General features: G+C 43.6%; 1 pseudogene; it reads right to left on the bottom strand.

Annotated features, from left to right (window-relative positions):
• Positions 1-2,133: 2,133 nt before the first annotated feature.
• LOC125155417 (T-cell surface glycoprotein CD1a-like) lies at positions 2,134-5,174 on the bottom strand (annotated as a pseudogene).
• Between the last annotated feature and the right edge of the window lie 12,375 nt (positions 5,175-17,549).

The following is a 17,549-nucleotide window of genomic DNA, read 5'->3' on the forward strand; positions in this document are numbered from 1 at the left end:
TGGGGGGGGGGGGGAGGCTCAGTTTGTTAAGTGCCTGATCTCAGCTCAGGTCATGATCTCACCGTCCATGAGTTTGAGCCTTGTGTCCGACTCTGTACTGACACCTCAGAGCCTGTAGTCTATTTCAGATTCTATCTCCCTCTCTCTCTGGTCCTCCCCACTCAAACTCTGTCTCTCTCTCTCTCTGTCTCTCTCTGTCTCTCTCTCTCTCGTTCTCAAAAATAAATGAAAAATATTAAAAAACGTTTAAAAAATTTTTTTTCAACGTTTATTTATTTTTTGGGGACAGAGAGAGACAGAGCATGAACGGGGGAGGGGCAGAGAGAGAGGGAGACACAGAATCGGAAACAGTCTCCAGGCTCTGAGCCATCAGCCCAGAGCCCAACGCGGGGCTCGAACTCCCGTACCGCGAGATCGTGACCTGGCTGAAGTCGGACGCCTTTCCGACTGCGCCACCCAAGCGCCCCTAAAAAACGTTTTAAATGAAAATTGTACCTTTGTACAGCATGCGGCTTCCTGACCAGCCAGGGAGGAAACCTGGGAGGCACGATGGGCCACGTGGACCCCCGCCGGCACTAACAGGAGCAGCAGAGACTATGATGTAACATGAACAAAGGTCCTCCTGATGAACGCCTTCCAACAACTTCTCAGAGACGAGGCCTGAAGAACTTCGGGAGCCCAGGGCACACGGGGCGTGTCGGGAGCTGGATACGAATGCCTCCGTGCTTAGCTGCAGAGCCTCCGGTGTGCCATGCAGCATTTGTTAGGAAAATGAAGAATTGGTCAAGAAAGCTTGCATTCAAGCAAACCATGAAAATCGATATTTTATGTAGCATTCTTCCCACATTTGAATACTTTTCATTGTTGAGCAATAAACTCTGTTCTCTCTAAAGAGCATAAAATGAAGTACACGCTTGATGTGTGGTGTGTGTGTCCGTGGTGACACGAGGCCCACAAGCACAGTAGGCAACACAGCCACCAGCTCCCATCTGGATGTTCTCCTTTCTCTTTCTTTTCTTCTCATTCTTGCCATGAGAACGCTTCGGATCCACTCTCTTGGAAAAGGTCACGTGCGCAATTTCTCCCCCTTCTTGCATGAAGGTGTCATCCTCAGCCTTGCTTCCCTGATGCTGAAAAATGGGTTGTAGTTGTTTCAGGCTTCATACCCCAACCTTATTATCCAGGACAAGAGACACCATCTCTTTTCCTGCCATTGACCACAAGAGTCATAATGCCTGTGACCTGAGCCACCTGGAGCAGGTATCTAGCCCTGAACCATCACTCTGACCAAGGACAAGTAGCTTCTGTCTTGGCCTGAACTTGATGTAACCTGCCCATCCGTCATCCTGTCACATTGTCAAGGATACTTTCTCCTGAGAGACTCAAGGTGATCGGAGCCCAGGGCTACACCTGGGGGTGGAGTCAACCAACCAAACACCGCATGGTAGCCATGCGAGGGTGACAAGGTGGACTGGACCCTAGAGAACCAGTCAACAAGGCTAATTTAGGAGAGAAGTTTGGGGAAGTCCCATAATTTGCTCTCCCTTTCCCAATAATTTTCACCTTTGCCACCTCTCCCATCCTCAACGTTATTTTCCGTGAATGTCCTCATGTGCAAATGTCTCAACTACTACAAACATGTCACGAGGTAAAAGAAAAAGAAAAACCTATGATATTGACAAAACTGCAACACAGATTTTATTGAGGACATATTCCATGCAGGGGAGATTCCTTGCCAAGGTTACAAATATTAAAAAGACATGGACCTCATCTCTAAAGTTCTAAGAATTAGAAGGAAAACGACCCTAACTGTTGGTAACAAGGGCTGGGAGTCAGGAATAGATTTGCAAGTGCAGGAAAATGTGAAGCTAATCCCAGCCAAGCAAAAATTTATTTGACTTGTGAAGAAGGGACGGCTTACTGCAGGAAGTGACACCTGATGCCAGTGGCTCATGGAGGTTTCTGGGACTTCATTTTAATCTAAGATACTTTTGATGTTTAAGCCCCAGAATCAGGTCAGAACAACAAATTCTGCTAAATTACACTTAACTCGTCTTGACAACTGATCACTGAGCAGAAAGAAAAGATAAAAGCTGCACACAGAGACTTGCAAGTCCACCATCTGACCTGGGTTTAGGGACATCCTGGTCCTGGGCTGCTGGGACCTCTCTCCAAAGGGAGACCAGTGCACTGAGGTCTCCAGTGTGATTTCCTAGGAGGAACAGATTGGAAATGCTCTGCAGCAAGTGGAGGTGAGGACTGCAGGGTGACAGTGAGGAGGAGGGCTGAGGACAGACAGAAAGGTGGGGACACAGTTGGCAAAGAGCAGAAACACGGCTCCAGACTTACCAGCGCTTCCAGAGCCAGAACACAAGACCTGTCAGAAGCACCAGGGGCACAACCACCGCCAGGAAGACCAAGCCCACGGGGCGGGGCTGCTCTGTGGGTTCGGTGCACAGAGGGTGTCAATTCCCATCCACCCCGGGTTGACCTGCACCTTCCTGGTCCCTTTTGCTTCCGTCACCCTCTGTCTCACCAACCACCCTTCCTCTTTCTCTTTTCCCATCCCTGTTCAGTGATGGACTTCACCCAACCCTTTACTTCCACCCACATCCATAGGACCCTCACCCCAGCTCTCCATTTCTTGGGTTCTTACATTTTTTTTCCTTTATGGTCTGGAGTCCCTAGAATCCCAAATGTTTCATCTCACCCTCCTGCTCTGCTTCAGGACCACCCACCCCTTTTCCCAGCTGGACCCCTACCCTTTCTCACCCCAGTAGAGGACCATGTCCTGGCCTCCTAGACTGCTGTGTCTCACTCGGCAAGACAAGCCAGCTGCCTCTCTGGCTTCCACGTCCAAGGACGTCTGAAGATACCATGTCCCATCAGATGAGGCAAGTTGTCACCTCGCCGGGTTCCCTGGTGCTCCTCCTCACCCCGCATCCACGTCACCCATACTGGCTTTGGGTAGAAGCCAGAGACGTGGCACACGAGGAGCAGACGACCAGGACTGGGACTGGGGCCAGTGGACATCCAGGCTTCTGGCCTCACTGCAGAGACAGGACAGCAATTCTCAGACTGAGAAGGTAGATTTTCACATCGCTTTAGATACACACATCTTTCCACCTCTCGAAACCTATCACCATCATCACCTCTCTCCCTTGCCCCCTTCTCCCCTGAATTTGAGGAAATGGTGCAAATTTCTGAATGCAGAGTGAGAATTCTTGGAAAGAGGAAGCAGGACTGACCTTGTCGCTGAAGATCTTCCTTTCCTGCCTCAAGAAGACCCAAGAGAAAACGGGGGCAGACCTCATTAATACTTGCTCATATTCGTAAGTTGACCACATGGTACTGATTGAATAGTTTGGAGACCTGCTGAGCCCTCCTTCCTCCCTTTGGAGATGGCCACCATGACGTGTTCTGGAAGCTCACGAGATCTGATCCTTCATATGCAATCTGCATGAAGCCTACTGACGGCTCCCCAACATGTAGCCCACAGCCTTTTGCCACCTGTACCTGAAAGGGATCTGAAAAGGGTGGCTCTGGGTTACAAGAAGGGGGAGGGAAAGAGATGAAATGAAGGGAGTAGAAGCCAACGATGGGTGAATCAGAGGGAGAAGTTGAGAGCACTGGAGGGAATGGAACAAAGTTTGGTTTGAGTGGAAGTTCAGACAGATGGGAATGGTGGTCACTGGAGACAGAGGTAGAGGTAAATTACTGGAGATGGAACAAATGTTTTAGGGGAAACAGGAAGGATGTGGGCAGAGAACAGGGAATAGCTCCATGGGAGAGCTGGGATAAAATCATCTAGAGTGAAGGGAGAGCACTGGGTATAGGGAACACATAGACAAAGTTTGCTGACAGGATTGAATGGGGAGAAAAGCACATTTGAAGGATCTGTCACACAGTGAAGGAGAGGGATGTACCTGGCTAGAGGCCAGGGAATGGGGTAATCACAGGAGAAACTAGTGGAGAAACGCGAGCACAGCCTGAGGTCAATGAGACGAGGGGAAGTAGCAGAGAACATGCAGCTTTTCAAGATCAGGTCTAGTTTCTGCCCCCTGACACATGGTTTGATTCCATTTTATGATGGGAATACATGAGGTTCAGAAGCCAGTGGAGGCTCTTTCCTGGAGGAAAAAGAAACTCAAGAGACACACACACTGGCCACCTCCATCCCACCTACCCTGAGGGAACTGAACTCACATTCAAGCTGCCATTCACTGACATGGTCCTGAAAGATCAGAGGAAATCTGATGGAGAATGTATAAAATGACTTTTCTTCTTCCATTAGCTCCTCATTGCTGAAGTTGCTCCTGGACCAGGGCCGCAGAAAACTGAAAGCGCCCGTCTTGCTGTCCCAGCCATGAGTCTGCAGTTCATCCAGCCAAGATGAGCCCTGATTCTGTGTCCAGGAATGGTTGTAAAAGGATGTTGTCAAGATGGTTCGAAAAGAGACTGGCTCCTGGAAATCTGTGCCACAGGAACAGATAGACTGAGGAAGAGAATGGCATTGGGAAGGACAGAGAATGCAGAATTGAGGTGCCAGGGAGGCCACCAAAATCCAGAGGACAGGGAGCCATAGTTCTCTCTGGAGACATGTGCTGCCCAGGAGTCCAGAGCTTCATACCCTTCATGGTCTCATTGACCTCAGAGGGACATGGGGTCAGAGACGCTCAGGAAGGAACCAGGCTGACATCCCTTACTCCCCAGGTGTGTGGCGGGGAACCTACACCACAAGTGCACACACAGGAATGTGCACAAACCCACTGACACACCCACACACTCAGATTTATACATGTATGCACACACATAGATAAATATGCAAACAGACAGACATACATACATACATGCGGACACAGAGACTCACATACAGGGACCTATATGCACACACTTACACACACATACAGACACACAAAGACACACATGCACACATGTGTACACACTTCCACAGGACGCACAGACTTGCACACGTGTGCACATATGACACACATGCACACACACACACACACACACACACACACACACGCTCCCACCAGGAGTCCTCACCGTCGTCTGTGTCACCACCTGGGACAAGAACCGTGAGCAACACCAGTTGCAACAACAGCATCTTATGTGCAGATGTTCTTTCTTTCTCTCAGAAAGTGGGTCTTTGGCGTCTGTTCTCACAAACCTCCCCACACACAGCCCCTCTCTTCTGACTTCCTTCTCAACACACATGCCTGCCTTGAGTCTCCCCGACAATGCAGATGGGCTCCGCCCTCAACCCTGGACACCTGCTCAGACTCTCACTTCCCCTCCGGGTCTGACCCTGCTCTCCACTTCCAGCTTCTCCCTGTCACCAGCCTCCATCGTGCTCCCTGTGGCCCTAATTCAAGTGCTGGGGAGCATGTCTTGCATGGCATGGAAAAGGGACCCTACCTCTCGTGCCTTTTCTCCTCATCCAGACAGTAACCCATGAAGTCACATGGCTCCCCAGCACCCAGCCCTGGAGTCTGCTGTCACCCTGTCCCTCGTGCCCTTGGGTCACTCCCTATGGTCTTCCTTCCTTGTGTCACCCCCACCCCAGCCCATTCACATCTCTGACTTCTCACTGCCTGTGTTCAAATACAAAATCAAGCAGATTGATTTGAAGGTCACCTTCCCTTAATTGGGAAGATAGGGTCTAATCATGCAGATGACCTCCCCTCCTTGTGGGATGGAGAGGGAGAGGGTCCATGTGACAGAGGACCTTATTGGCACTGACCAGAGGATTCCTCACTGACAGGGGAAGACTTACATTTCTGGGCAAGGTTGGAACTGCACTTAGGTTAGCTGTTCAACAACGTTTGGGGAGTTGGCCTGGCCCAAGCCGCCATTTTGTGCCCATGGTTTCCTTTTTAACTCTTGCTCTATTTGCTTTTCCAGATTCCCCCATGATTGCCCGTGTAACAGTGTCAGCACCCACCAATACGCCATTATTCTGAGGGAGGAACCAGTTGCCACCACAGAGACTGTAGGACATTGAAACATCTGAAGAATTCCCTGTCTGTGTGACTTGCATTAATATACTCACGCGCCAGGGGCGCCTGGGGGGCTCAGTCAGTTAAGCGTCCGACTTTGGCTCAGGTCATGATCTCGAGGTCTGTGAGTTCGAGCCCTGTGTCCAGGTCTGTGCTGACAGCTCGGAGCCTGGCACCTGCTTCAGATTCTGTGTCTCCCTCTCTCTCTGCCCCTCCCCTGCTCACACCCTCACTCTCTCTCACTCTCTCTCTCCCTCTCTCTCTCTCTCTCAAAATAATAAATATTTTTTTAAAAATTTTAAATTAAAAAATTAAAAAATGTATTCACTCACCCGTCCTTAGCACCAGCCTGGATCCAAGAACCTTGCTGCACTCATGAAAATACAGTGTTCACAATGCAATTATTTTATTCCAGGGGCTTTTAGTCTACACTGGAGGAAAAATCACATAAACCAAGAACTATACATTTTGGTGCGCTGAGTTGGTGTTTTCTTTCCCTTTGGTTGGTTTTTCAAAATTCCATTGAACGTACAGTGTTATATTAGTTCCAGGTGTACAATATAGCGATTGAAAAATTCTATGCATTACTTAGTGCTCATCAATATAAGGATAATCCTACTCCTCTTCACCCATTTCCCCTGTCCCCCACCCACATCCCTTCTGGTAACCAGCAGTGTGTTCTCTATTGTTAAAAGTCTGAGGGGAGCCTGGGTGGCTCAGTTGGTTAAAAGTCTTCGACTTGGGCTCAGGTCATGATCTCGGCAGTTCATGAGTTCGAGCCCTGTGTCAGGCTCTGTGCTGACAGCTCGTAGCCCGGAGCCTGCTTCAGATTCTGTGTCTTCCTCTCTCTCTGCCCCTCCCCTGCTTGCACTTTGTCTCTCTCAAAAATAAATAAACATTAAAAAAGTCTGTCTTTTCATTAGTCCCTTTTTTCTTGTTTCATTTGTTTTGTTTCTTAAATTCCACCAATGTGTGAAATCATAGGATATTTGTCTTTCTCTGCCTTATTTCATTTACCATAATATTCTCTAGCTCCATCCATGTTGTGGCAAATGGTGAGATTTCTGTCCTTTTTGTGGCTTAGTAATACTTCCTTGTGTATATATATATTTCCTTGTACATATATATATACACCACATCTTCTTTTATTCATCTATCCATGGCCCCTTGTGCTGCTTCCGTATCTTGGCTAGTATAAATAATGCTGCAGTAAACTTCAGGCTGGATGCATCTGTTCATTATAGTGTTTTCACATTTTTGAGTAAATTTTCAGTAGTAGAATTGCTGGATCATATGCTAATTCTGTTTTTAGCTTTGGAAGAACCTCTATACTATTTCCATAGTGGTCCCATCAATTTGCACTCCCACCAAGAGTGTACCAGGGTTCCTTTTTCTCCACAACCTCACCAACACTTGTTATTTCTTATGTTTTTTTTTTAATTTTAGCCATTCCAACAGATGTGAGGTGATATCTCCTTACGGTTTTGATTTGTATTTCCCTGATGATGAGTGATAGTGACCAACTCTTCATGTGTCTGTTGGCTATCTGGATGTCTTCTTTGGAGAAATATCTGTTCATATCTTCTGCCCATTTTTAAAAAAAATTTTTTAACGTTTATTTATTTTTGAGACAGAGAGAGACAGCGCATGAACGGGGGAAGGGCAGAGAGAGAGGGAGACACAGAATCGGAAGCAGGCTCCAGGCTCTGAGCCATCAGCCCAGAGCCCAACGCGGGGCTCAAACTCACAGACCGTGAGATCGTGACCTGAGCTGAAGTCGGACGCTTAGCCGACTGAGCCACCCAGGCGCCCCTCTTCTGTCCATTTTTTAATTGGATTATTTGCTTTTTGGAGTGTTGAGTTGTACAAGTTCTTTATGTATTTTGGATACTAACCCTAGATCACACATATCACTAGCAAATATCTACTCACATTCAATAGATTTTCTTTTAGTTTTGTGAATAGATTTTTTACCTGTGCACTTTTTTTTTAAATTGGTGTAACCCCAATAGTTTGTTTTTCTTTTGTTTCCTCAGGAGACATATGTAGAAAAATATTGCTGTGTTTCTCTGCCTGGCTTATTTCACTTACCATAATACCCTCCAGTTCCATCCATGTTGCTGCAAATGGCCAGAGTTATTCTTTCTCATTGCCAAGTATTACCCCATTGTATATATAAACCACATCTTCTTTATCCATTCATCAGTTGATGACCATTTAGGCTCTTTCCATAATTTGGTTATTGTTGAAAGCACTGCTATAAACATGGAAGTACATGGGCCCTTATGCATCAGCACTTCTGTATCCCTTGGATAAATTCCTAGTAGTGCTATTGCTGGGTCACAGGGTAATCCTAGGTTTTAATTTTTTGAGTAACCTCCACACTGTTTTCCAGAGCAGCTGCACCAGTTTGCATTCCCACCAACATTGCAAGAGGGTTCCCATTTCTCCACATCCTGGCCAGCATCTGTAGTTTCCCGAGTTGTTCATTTTAGCCACTCTGTGTGAGGTGGTATCTCAATGTGGTTTTGATTTGTATTTCCCTGATGATAAGTGATGTTGAGCATTTCTTCATGTGTTTGTTGGCCATCTGGACGTATTCTTTGGAAAAGTGTCTATTCATGCCTTCTGCCTATTTTTTCACTGGATTATTTGTTTTATGGGTGTTGAGTTTGGTAAGTTCTTTATAGACTTTGGATACTAACCCTTTATCAGATATGTCATTTGCAAATATCTTTTCCCATTCTGTTAGTTGCCTATTGGTTTTGTTGATTGTTTTCTTTGCAGTGCAGAAACTTTTTATCTTGATGAGGTCACAATAGTTCATTTTTGCTTTTAATTCCCTTGCCTTTGGAGATGTGTCGAGCAAGAGATTGCTGCAGCTGAGGTCAAAGAGGTTGTTGCCAGCTTTCTCCTCTGGGGTTCTGATTCTTTCCTGTCTCACATTTAGGTCTTTCATCCATTTTGAGTTTAGTTTTGTGTACGGTGTAAAAAAGTTGTCCAGTTTCATTCTTATGCATGTTGCTGTCCAGTTCTCCCAGCACCATTTGATAAAGAGACTGTCTTTTTTTCCATTGGATACTCTTCCTGCTTTGTCAAAGACTAGTTGGCCATACATGTGTCTGTCCAATTCTTGGTTCTCTATTCTATTCCATTGGTCTATGTGTCTGTTTTTGTGTCAATACCATACTGTCTTGATGCTTACAGCTTTGTAGTAGAGGCTAAAGTCTGGGACTGTGATGCCTCCCACTTTGGTTTTCTTTTTCAATATTACTTGGGCTATTCAGGGTCTTTTTGTGGTTCTATGCAAATTTTAGGATTCTTTGTTCTAGCTTTGAGAAGGATGCCAGTGCAATTTTGATTGGTATGGCATTGAATGTGTAGATTGCTCTGGGTAGTATTGACATTTTAACAATATTAATTCTTCCAATCCATGAGCATGGAATGTTTTTCCATTTCTTTGTGTCTTCTTCAATTCTCTTCATAAGTTTTCTATAGTTTTCAGCATACGTATCTTTTACATCTTTGGTTAGGTTTATTCCTAGGTATTTTATGGTTTTTGGTGCAGTTATGAATGGGATCAGTTTCTTTATTTCTCTTTCTGTTGCTTCATTATTGGTGTATAAAAATGCCACCAATTTCTGTTGCCCCCTTAATGTCCTGCTCTCACAATATAGTCACATCCCTTTTTAGGCTAATCTGTGTCTTTCTCATCATAACCTTCTTTTGGTTTCCTCCCTCTGGGACCATGCAACATAAGGATGGTTTTCCTGGAAAGAAATCTGTTCATGGCTTTCCTGGATTATTTCCTTTTTAGAATCCCTGGCCTCAATATTTTTACTCCTAATTATTGGTCTCCTACTATTTAACCTTTTTGTTCAACTTGTCTCTTCTAGAATCCAACATTTCCACATTCGAATGATGGTTCAACAGGGATTATACCCCTACCATCAGACAGCTCCCTCCCCCAAATACCATGAACCTGACCACCAGGGAATATTCAAATCACCTATCAGTATGTTAATATAATACCATGCTCTGGTATATAATTGCACAGAACCCCTTGTTCAACAGGAGGAAACACACAAAAAAATGAGATCTCTCCCAAAATGTCAAAGATTTGTCATTGTGGATGTGTCAGGGGGAATGTAGAGGCCACTCTGGGTCAGCACCTGGTGTGTGGAAACCTGAGTAAGATAGAAAGGCCCACAGTGACCCCCTGGCTGAATGCCAACTGGCCCACTAGGAGATCCACCTCAAAATATCCATAAGCCCATCTGACCAATGGGTTACTCATGCCTGAACACAGGTACCAAAAACGTAAAATTCCTTGCATTCCCATGCCTGCTTATCTTCCCCCTTAACTACAGTTTTTTGAGGAACCTCCATACCGTTTTCCAGAGTGGTTGCACCAGCTTGCATTCCACCAACAATGCAAAAGAGTTCCTCTTTCTCCGCATCCTCGCCAACAGCTGTTCTTGTTAATGTTAGCCATTCTGACAGGTGTAAGTTGGTATCTCATGGTGGTTTTGACTTGTATTTCCCTGATGATGCGTGATGTTGAACATTTTTCATGTGTCGGTTGGCCATCTGGATATCTTCTTTGGAGAAGAGTCTATTCATGTCTTTTGCCCATTACTTCACTGGATTATTTGTTTTTTGGGTGTTGAGTTTGAAAAGTTCTTTATAGATTTTGGATACTAACCCTTTATCAGATATGTCATCTGCCAATATCTTCTCCCATTCTGTCGGTTGCCTTTTAGTTTTGCTGATTGTTTCCTTTGCTGTGCAGAAGCTTTTTATTTTGATGATCTCCCAGTAGTTCATTTTTGCTTTTGTTTCTCTTGGCTCTGGAGACGGGTTGAGTAAGAAGTTGCTGCGGCCAAGATCAAAGAGGTTTTTGCCTGCTTTCTCCTCGAGGGTTTTGATGGCTTCCTGTTTTACATTGAGGTCTTTCATCCATTTTGAGTTTGTTTTTGTGTATGGTGTAAGAAAGTGGTCCGGGTTCATTCTTCTGCATGTCGCTGTCCAGTTTTCCCAGCACCACTTGCTGAAGAGACTGTCTTTCTTCCATTGGATATTCTTTCCTGCTTTGTCAAAGATTAGTTGGCCATACGTTTGTGGGTCCATTTCTGGGTTCTCTATTCTGTTCCATTGATCTGAGTGTCTGTTCTTGTGCCAGTACCATATGGTCTTGATGATTACAGCTTTGTAGTATAGCTTGAAGTGTGGGATTGTGATGCCTCCTGCTTTGGTTTTCTTTTTCAAGATCGCTTTGGCTATTTGGGGTCTTTTCTGACTCCATACAAGTTGTAGGATTATTTGTTCTAGCTCTGTGAAGAATGCTGGTGTTATTTTGATAGGGATTGCATTGAATATGTAGATTGCTTTGTGTAGTATCAACATTTTAACAATATTTGTTCTTCCTATCCAGGAGCATGGACTCTTTTTCCATTTTTTTGTATCTTCTTCAATTTCTTTCATAAGTTGTCTATAGTTTTCAGCGCATAGATTTGTCACCTCTTTGGTTAGATTTATTCCTAGGTATTTTATGGTTTTTTGTGCAACTGTAAATGGGATCGATTCCTTGATTTCTCTTTCTGTCGCTTCATTGTTGGTGTATAGGAATGCAACCGATTTCTGCGCGTTGATTTTATATCCTGCAACTTTGCTGAATTCATGAATCAATTCTAGCAGTTTTCTGTTGGAATGTTTTGGGTTCTCCATATAGAGTATCATGTCATCTGTCAAGAGTGAAAGTTTGACCTCCTCCTCGCCGATTTGGATGCCTTTTATTTCCTTGTGTTGCCTGATTGCTGAGGCTAAGACTTCCAATACTATGCTGAATAACAGTGGCAAGAGTGGACATCCGTGCCTTGTTCCTGACCTTAGGGGCAAAGCTCTCAGTTTTTCCCCATTGAGGATGATATTAGCTTTGGGTCGTTCATATATGGCTTTTATGATCTCGAGGTATGTTCCTTCTATCCCTACTTTCTTGAGGGATTTTAACAAGAGAAGATGCTGTGTCTTGTCAAATGCTTTCTTTGAATCTATTGAGAGGATCATATGGTTCTTGTCCTTTCTTTTATTGATGTGATGAATCATGTTAATTGTTTTGTGGATGTTGAACCAGTCCTGCATCCCAGGTATAAATCCCACTTGGTCGTGGTGAATAATTTTTTTAATGTATTGTTGGATCTGCTTGGCTAATACCTTGTTGAGGATTTTTGCATCCATGTTCATCAGGGTAATTGGTCTATGATTCCCCTTTTTAGTGGGGTCTCTGTCTGGTTTTGGAATCACGGTAATGCTGGTTTTGTAGAAAGCGTTTGGAAGTTTTCCTTCCATTTCTATTTTTTGGAACAGCTTCAAGAGAATAGGTGTTAACTCTCCCTTAATTGTTTGGTAGAATTCCCCTGGAAAGCCATCTGGCCCTGGACTCTTGTTTTTTGGCAGATTTTGGATTACTAATTCGATTTCCTTACTGGTTATGGGTCTGTCCAAATTTTCTATTTCTTCCTGTTTCCATTTTGGTAGTGTACATGTTTCTAGGAATTGGCCCCTTTCTTCCAGATTGCCCATTTTATTGGCATATAATTGCTCGTAATATTCTCTTATTATTGTTTTAATTCCTGCTGTGTTGGTTGTGATCTCTCCTCTTTCATTCTTGATTTCATTTATTTGGGTCCTTTCCTTTTTCTTTTTGATCAAAGTGGCTAGTGGTTTATCAATTTTGTTAATTCTTTCAAAGAACCAGCTTCTGGATTCATTGATCTAGTCTACTGTTTGGTTTTGTTTTGTTTTGTGTTTTGTTTTGGTTTTGATAGCATTACTTTCTGCTCTAATCTTTATTATTTCCTGTCTTCTGCTGGTTTGGGGTTTTATTTGCTGTTCTTTTTTCCAGCTCCTTAAGGCGTAAGGTTAGGTTGTATATCTGAGGTCTTTCTTCCTTCTTTAGGAAGGCCTGGATTGCTATATACTTTCCTCCTATGACCCCCTTGGCTGCATCTCAGAGATTTGGGGTTGTGGTATTATCATTTTCATTCACTTCCATATACTTAAATTTCCTCTTTAACTGCTTGGTTAGCCCATTAATTCTTTAGTAGGATGTTCTTCAGTCTCCAAGTATGTGCTACCTTTCCAAATTTTTTCTTGTGATTGATTTCCAGTTTCACAGTGTTGTGGTCTGAAAATATGCACGGTATGATCTCGATGTTTTTTTACTTGCTGAGGGCTGATTTGTGCCCCAGTATGTGGTCTATTCTGGAGAACGTTCCATGTGCACTGGGGAAGAATGTATATTCTGCTACTTTAGGATGAAATGTTCTGAATATATCTGTTAAGTCCATCTGGTCCAGTGTGTCATTCAAAGCCATTGTTTCCTTGTGGATTTTTTGCTTAGATGATCTGTCCATTGCTGTGAGTGGGGTGTTGTAGTCTCCTGGTATTATGGTAATACTATCAATGAGTTTCTTTATGTTTGTGATTAATTGATTTATATATTTGGGTGCTAACACATTGGCGCATAGATGTTTACAATTGTTAGGTCTTCTTGGTGGATAGACCCCTTGGTTATGATATAATTCCATTCTGCATCTCTTGATACAATCTTTATTTTAAAGCCTAGATCGTCTGATATAAGTATGGCTACTCTGGCTTTCTTTTGTTGACCATTAGCATGATAGCTGGCTCTCCATCCCCTTATTTTCAATCTGAAGGCATCTTTAGGTCTGAAATGGGTCTCTTTTCTTTCAACGTTTTTTTTTTGTTGTTTTGTTTTGGGACAGAGAGAGACAGAGCATGAACGGGGGAGGGGCAGAGAGAGAGGGAGACACAGAATCGGAAACAGGCTCCAGGCTCCGAGCCATCATCCCAGAGCCCGACGCGGGGCTTGAACTCACGGACCGCGAGATCTTGACCTGGCTGAAGTCAGACGCTTAACCGACTGCGCCATCCAGGCGCCCTGAAGTGGGTCTCTTATAAACAGCATATAGATGGATCTTGTTTACTTATCCATTCTGTTACCCTATGTCTTTTGATTGGAGCATTGAGTCCATTGATGTTTACAGTGAGTACTGAAAGATATGAATTTATTGCCATTATGATGCCTGTAGAGTTGGAGTTTCTGGTGGTGTTCTCTGGTCCTTCCTAATCTTTCTTGCTTTGGATATAAATATAAATATATATTTCTATATATGTATATATATCTTTTCTCCTTTCAAATAGTCCCCTTAAAATTTATTGCAGGGCTGGTTTAGTGGTCACAAACTCCTTTAGTTTTTGTTTGTATGGGAAACTTTTCATCTCTCCTTCTATTTTGAGTGACAGCCTTGCTGGATGAAGAATTCTTGGCTGCATATTTTTCTGATTTAGCACACTGAATATATACCACCATGCCTTTCTGGTCTGCTAAGTTTCTATGGATAGGTCTGGTGCAAAGCTGATCTGTCTTCCCTCGTAGGTTAGGGACTTTTTTTTCCCTTGCTACTTTCATGATTCTCTCCTTGCCTGAATATTTTGTGAATTTGACTATGATATGCTTTGTTGATGGTCGTGTTTTGTTGAATATAATGGGGGTCCTCTGTGTTTCCTGGATTTTGATGTCTGTGTCTTTCCCCAGGTTAGGAAAGTTTTCCGCTATGATTTGCTCACATAATCCTTCTCCCCCTATCTATCTCTCTTACTCTTCTGGGACCCCTATGATTCTGATGTTGTTCTTTTTTAATGAGTCACTGATTTCTCTAATTCTTAAATCATGTTCTTTTGCCTTAATATCCCTCTTTTTTTCTGCTTTATTATTCTCTATAAGTTTGTCCTCTATATCGCTGATTCTCTGTTCTGCCTCATCCATCCTTGCCACCGCTGCATCCATCCATGATTGCAGCTCAGTTACATTTTAAATTTCATTTTGGCTATTTTTTTTACCCTTTTTATCTCTGCAGAAAGGGATTCTAATCTATTTTTGACTGCAGCTAGTATTCTTAATATCATGATTCTAAATTCTGGTTCAGACATCTTGCTTATATCTGTGTTGGTTAAATCCCTGGATGTCGTTTCTTTGTGCTCTTTCCTTTGGGCTGAATTCCTTCATTTTGTCATTTTGGAGGGGAAAAGGAATTAATGAGGTAGAAAAATTAACATTAAAAGTATTAAAATTAAAAAATTAAACACACACACACAGACAAACACACATACACACAAAATCTAATAAATGATGCTAGATCCTAGGTGTGTTTTGGTCGGGGTGTTGACAGTGGTTTGACAGATTAGAGAAAAAAAATGTTTGGGGGGGAAGGAAATTGTTTAAGAATTTGAAAAAATGAATACATTGAAGTAGACCAAAATGAGATGATGGGAGTAAAATAGAATTTGAAAAAATTTACAGAGAAGTAAAGATTATAGTAGAAAAAAAATTAAAAATATTTTTAATAAAACTTAAAAATAAAAATGAAATTTTCTCTTTCTGTATTCAAGAAAAAGAAAAGAAACAAAAAAGAGAAAAAATAGGAAAAAAGGAAATCATTTGAAAATTTGAAAAAGTGAATACACTGTAGTAGACTAAAATAAAATGATGGAAATAAAATAGAATTTGAAAACTTTAACATAAAAGCAAAAAATATAGTAAAAAAATTAAGGAAAAATATTTTTAATAGAACTTGAAAGTAAAAATGAGGTTTTTCACTTTCTGCATTCAAGAAAAATAAAAAAAATGAAAAACAAAAAAAAGAAAAAAAGAAAACAAGGAAATCGTTTGAAAATTTGAAAAGGTGAACAGTGAAGTAGAATAAAATAGAATGATGGAAGTAAGATAGAATTTGAAAATATTTACACAAAAGTGAAAAATATAGTGAAAAAATAAAGAAAAATATTTTTAATAAAAATTGAAAATAAAAATGTTTTTCTGTAGTCAAGAAAAAGATGGGTAAAAGAGAAAAAAATTGTATAGCTGGATCTGCTAACAGATTGAAATAGGACTGAAATTACTTCGTTTTCCCATGGAAGTCAGACTGTGAAGCACTTTATTGTCCATAAACTAAGCTAGCGGTGAGACTTGTGTTCTTGAAGAACGAAGTTGGCCCGGTTGGGCGGGGCTCGATGTAATGGCTCCACTCTCCACTAGATGGCGCTGCCAGCCTGCTGGGCTGGATTGTTGTGGAGCTCGTAGGTGCGGATGCACATGCCTGGGAGTGGTTAAAATGGCGGTACCCAGCTACCCGCTCTGTTCTCCCAGATCAACAATCGTGCACCTGTCCTGTCTTCAGCTCTCCTCCACTCCCCGCTTTTTCACTCTGCGTGACCAGGTCCCAGGCAGTACCTCTCTCCCGAGTTTTGTCTCAGATGCGGCTGTTTTCCCCGGCCCCTTACTTCTGAAGGACCTCGGCTCTGACCCGTTCTGCCCCTCTGAGGGAGGGTCTCCCCGAGCAATGGTCAAATGAGCAATGGCCAAATGTTGGCTGCACCCAGGACTGCTTGCAGGACCCTACTGCTGCTGCTGGTGCCCCGAGACTGCACCGAGGTGCCAGCCTGCCCCAGAAAAAGTTCGTGAGACAGTGTAGCAGCAGCGTTTCAGGGATGACGGAAAATCACAACACACATCTGGCACCGGGCTTCACCCTCCATGACCTTGTTCCAGCACCAGTGACTGTGGCCATTTTCTGGGGTCTGCCGGGACCAGGTGGCTTCATCAGTCTCCACCAAGTGTCCTTCCAGCAGTGGAACCGCTTCTCCTCTTGTGGCCTGAGAACCTCCCGGCCCCCACTCTGCTCCTGGGGATTCGCCCTTCCCACCAGAGCACCGCCAGGTAGGGAGCTGCGAGTTGCAGCCTTTGCGCTCCCCTTGTTTACAGTCTTAGTGGAATTGAAACCCTCTCCTTTCTCCTTTCTCCCTTTTCGGCTTAGTCCCTGCGGCCGTTTCCAATTTTCCACTTTCTCTCCAGCTGCTTTTGGGGAGGGGTGCTTTTCCCATATTCTCCTCACCTCCCCAGTCTCCATCCTCTCTCTGCCTGCAAAAGCAGCTCCCTGCCCACCGCCAGCCTCTCTCTCCCCAAGTTCACCTCTCCGCGCCACGTGTCTGCTGAATTCTGTGGTTCAGGTTGTGCGGCTCATTGTGTTAATCCTCCAATCAGTTTTCTAGGTGTGTAGGATGGTTGGGTGTTGGTCTGGCTGCATCTCGTGGACGCGAGACACACAAAAAAACTTCCATGTTGTTCCTCCATCTTGGCTCCTCCCCTCCCAGTTCTTTTTTTTTTTTTTTAATTTGTATTATTTAATCACCCGGGGCAAACTTCAGAACTGTGAGTAAAAAAAAATTCAACCATGTATATTTGAGTATCTAATTGGCTTTATTAATTGATCCATGAATTGGGCATCACCCGATTTGGCACGCAGGTCGGCACTCAGAGGAGTTGTACAAATGAAGGTTCTTAGAGGCAGGGTGGGGGCGGAGAATTAGTAGCAAATGAGAAGGGTTGTTCCAGGAGTCAGGCATGCTTTCTTGGGGAAAGAGCAAGGGGTCTCATCATGCACATGACCTCATCTTTTTTAGTGG

Source organism: Prionailurus viverrinus, chromosome F1 (assembly GCF_022837055.1).
Source record: "Prionailurus viverrinus isolate Anna chromosome F1, UM_Priviv_1.0, whole genome shotgun sequence".
NCBI lineage: Eukaryota > Metazoa > Chordata > Mammalia > Carnivora > Felidae > Prionailurus > Prionailurus viverrinus.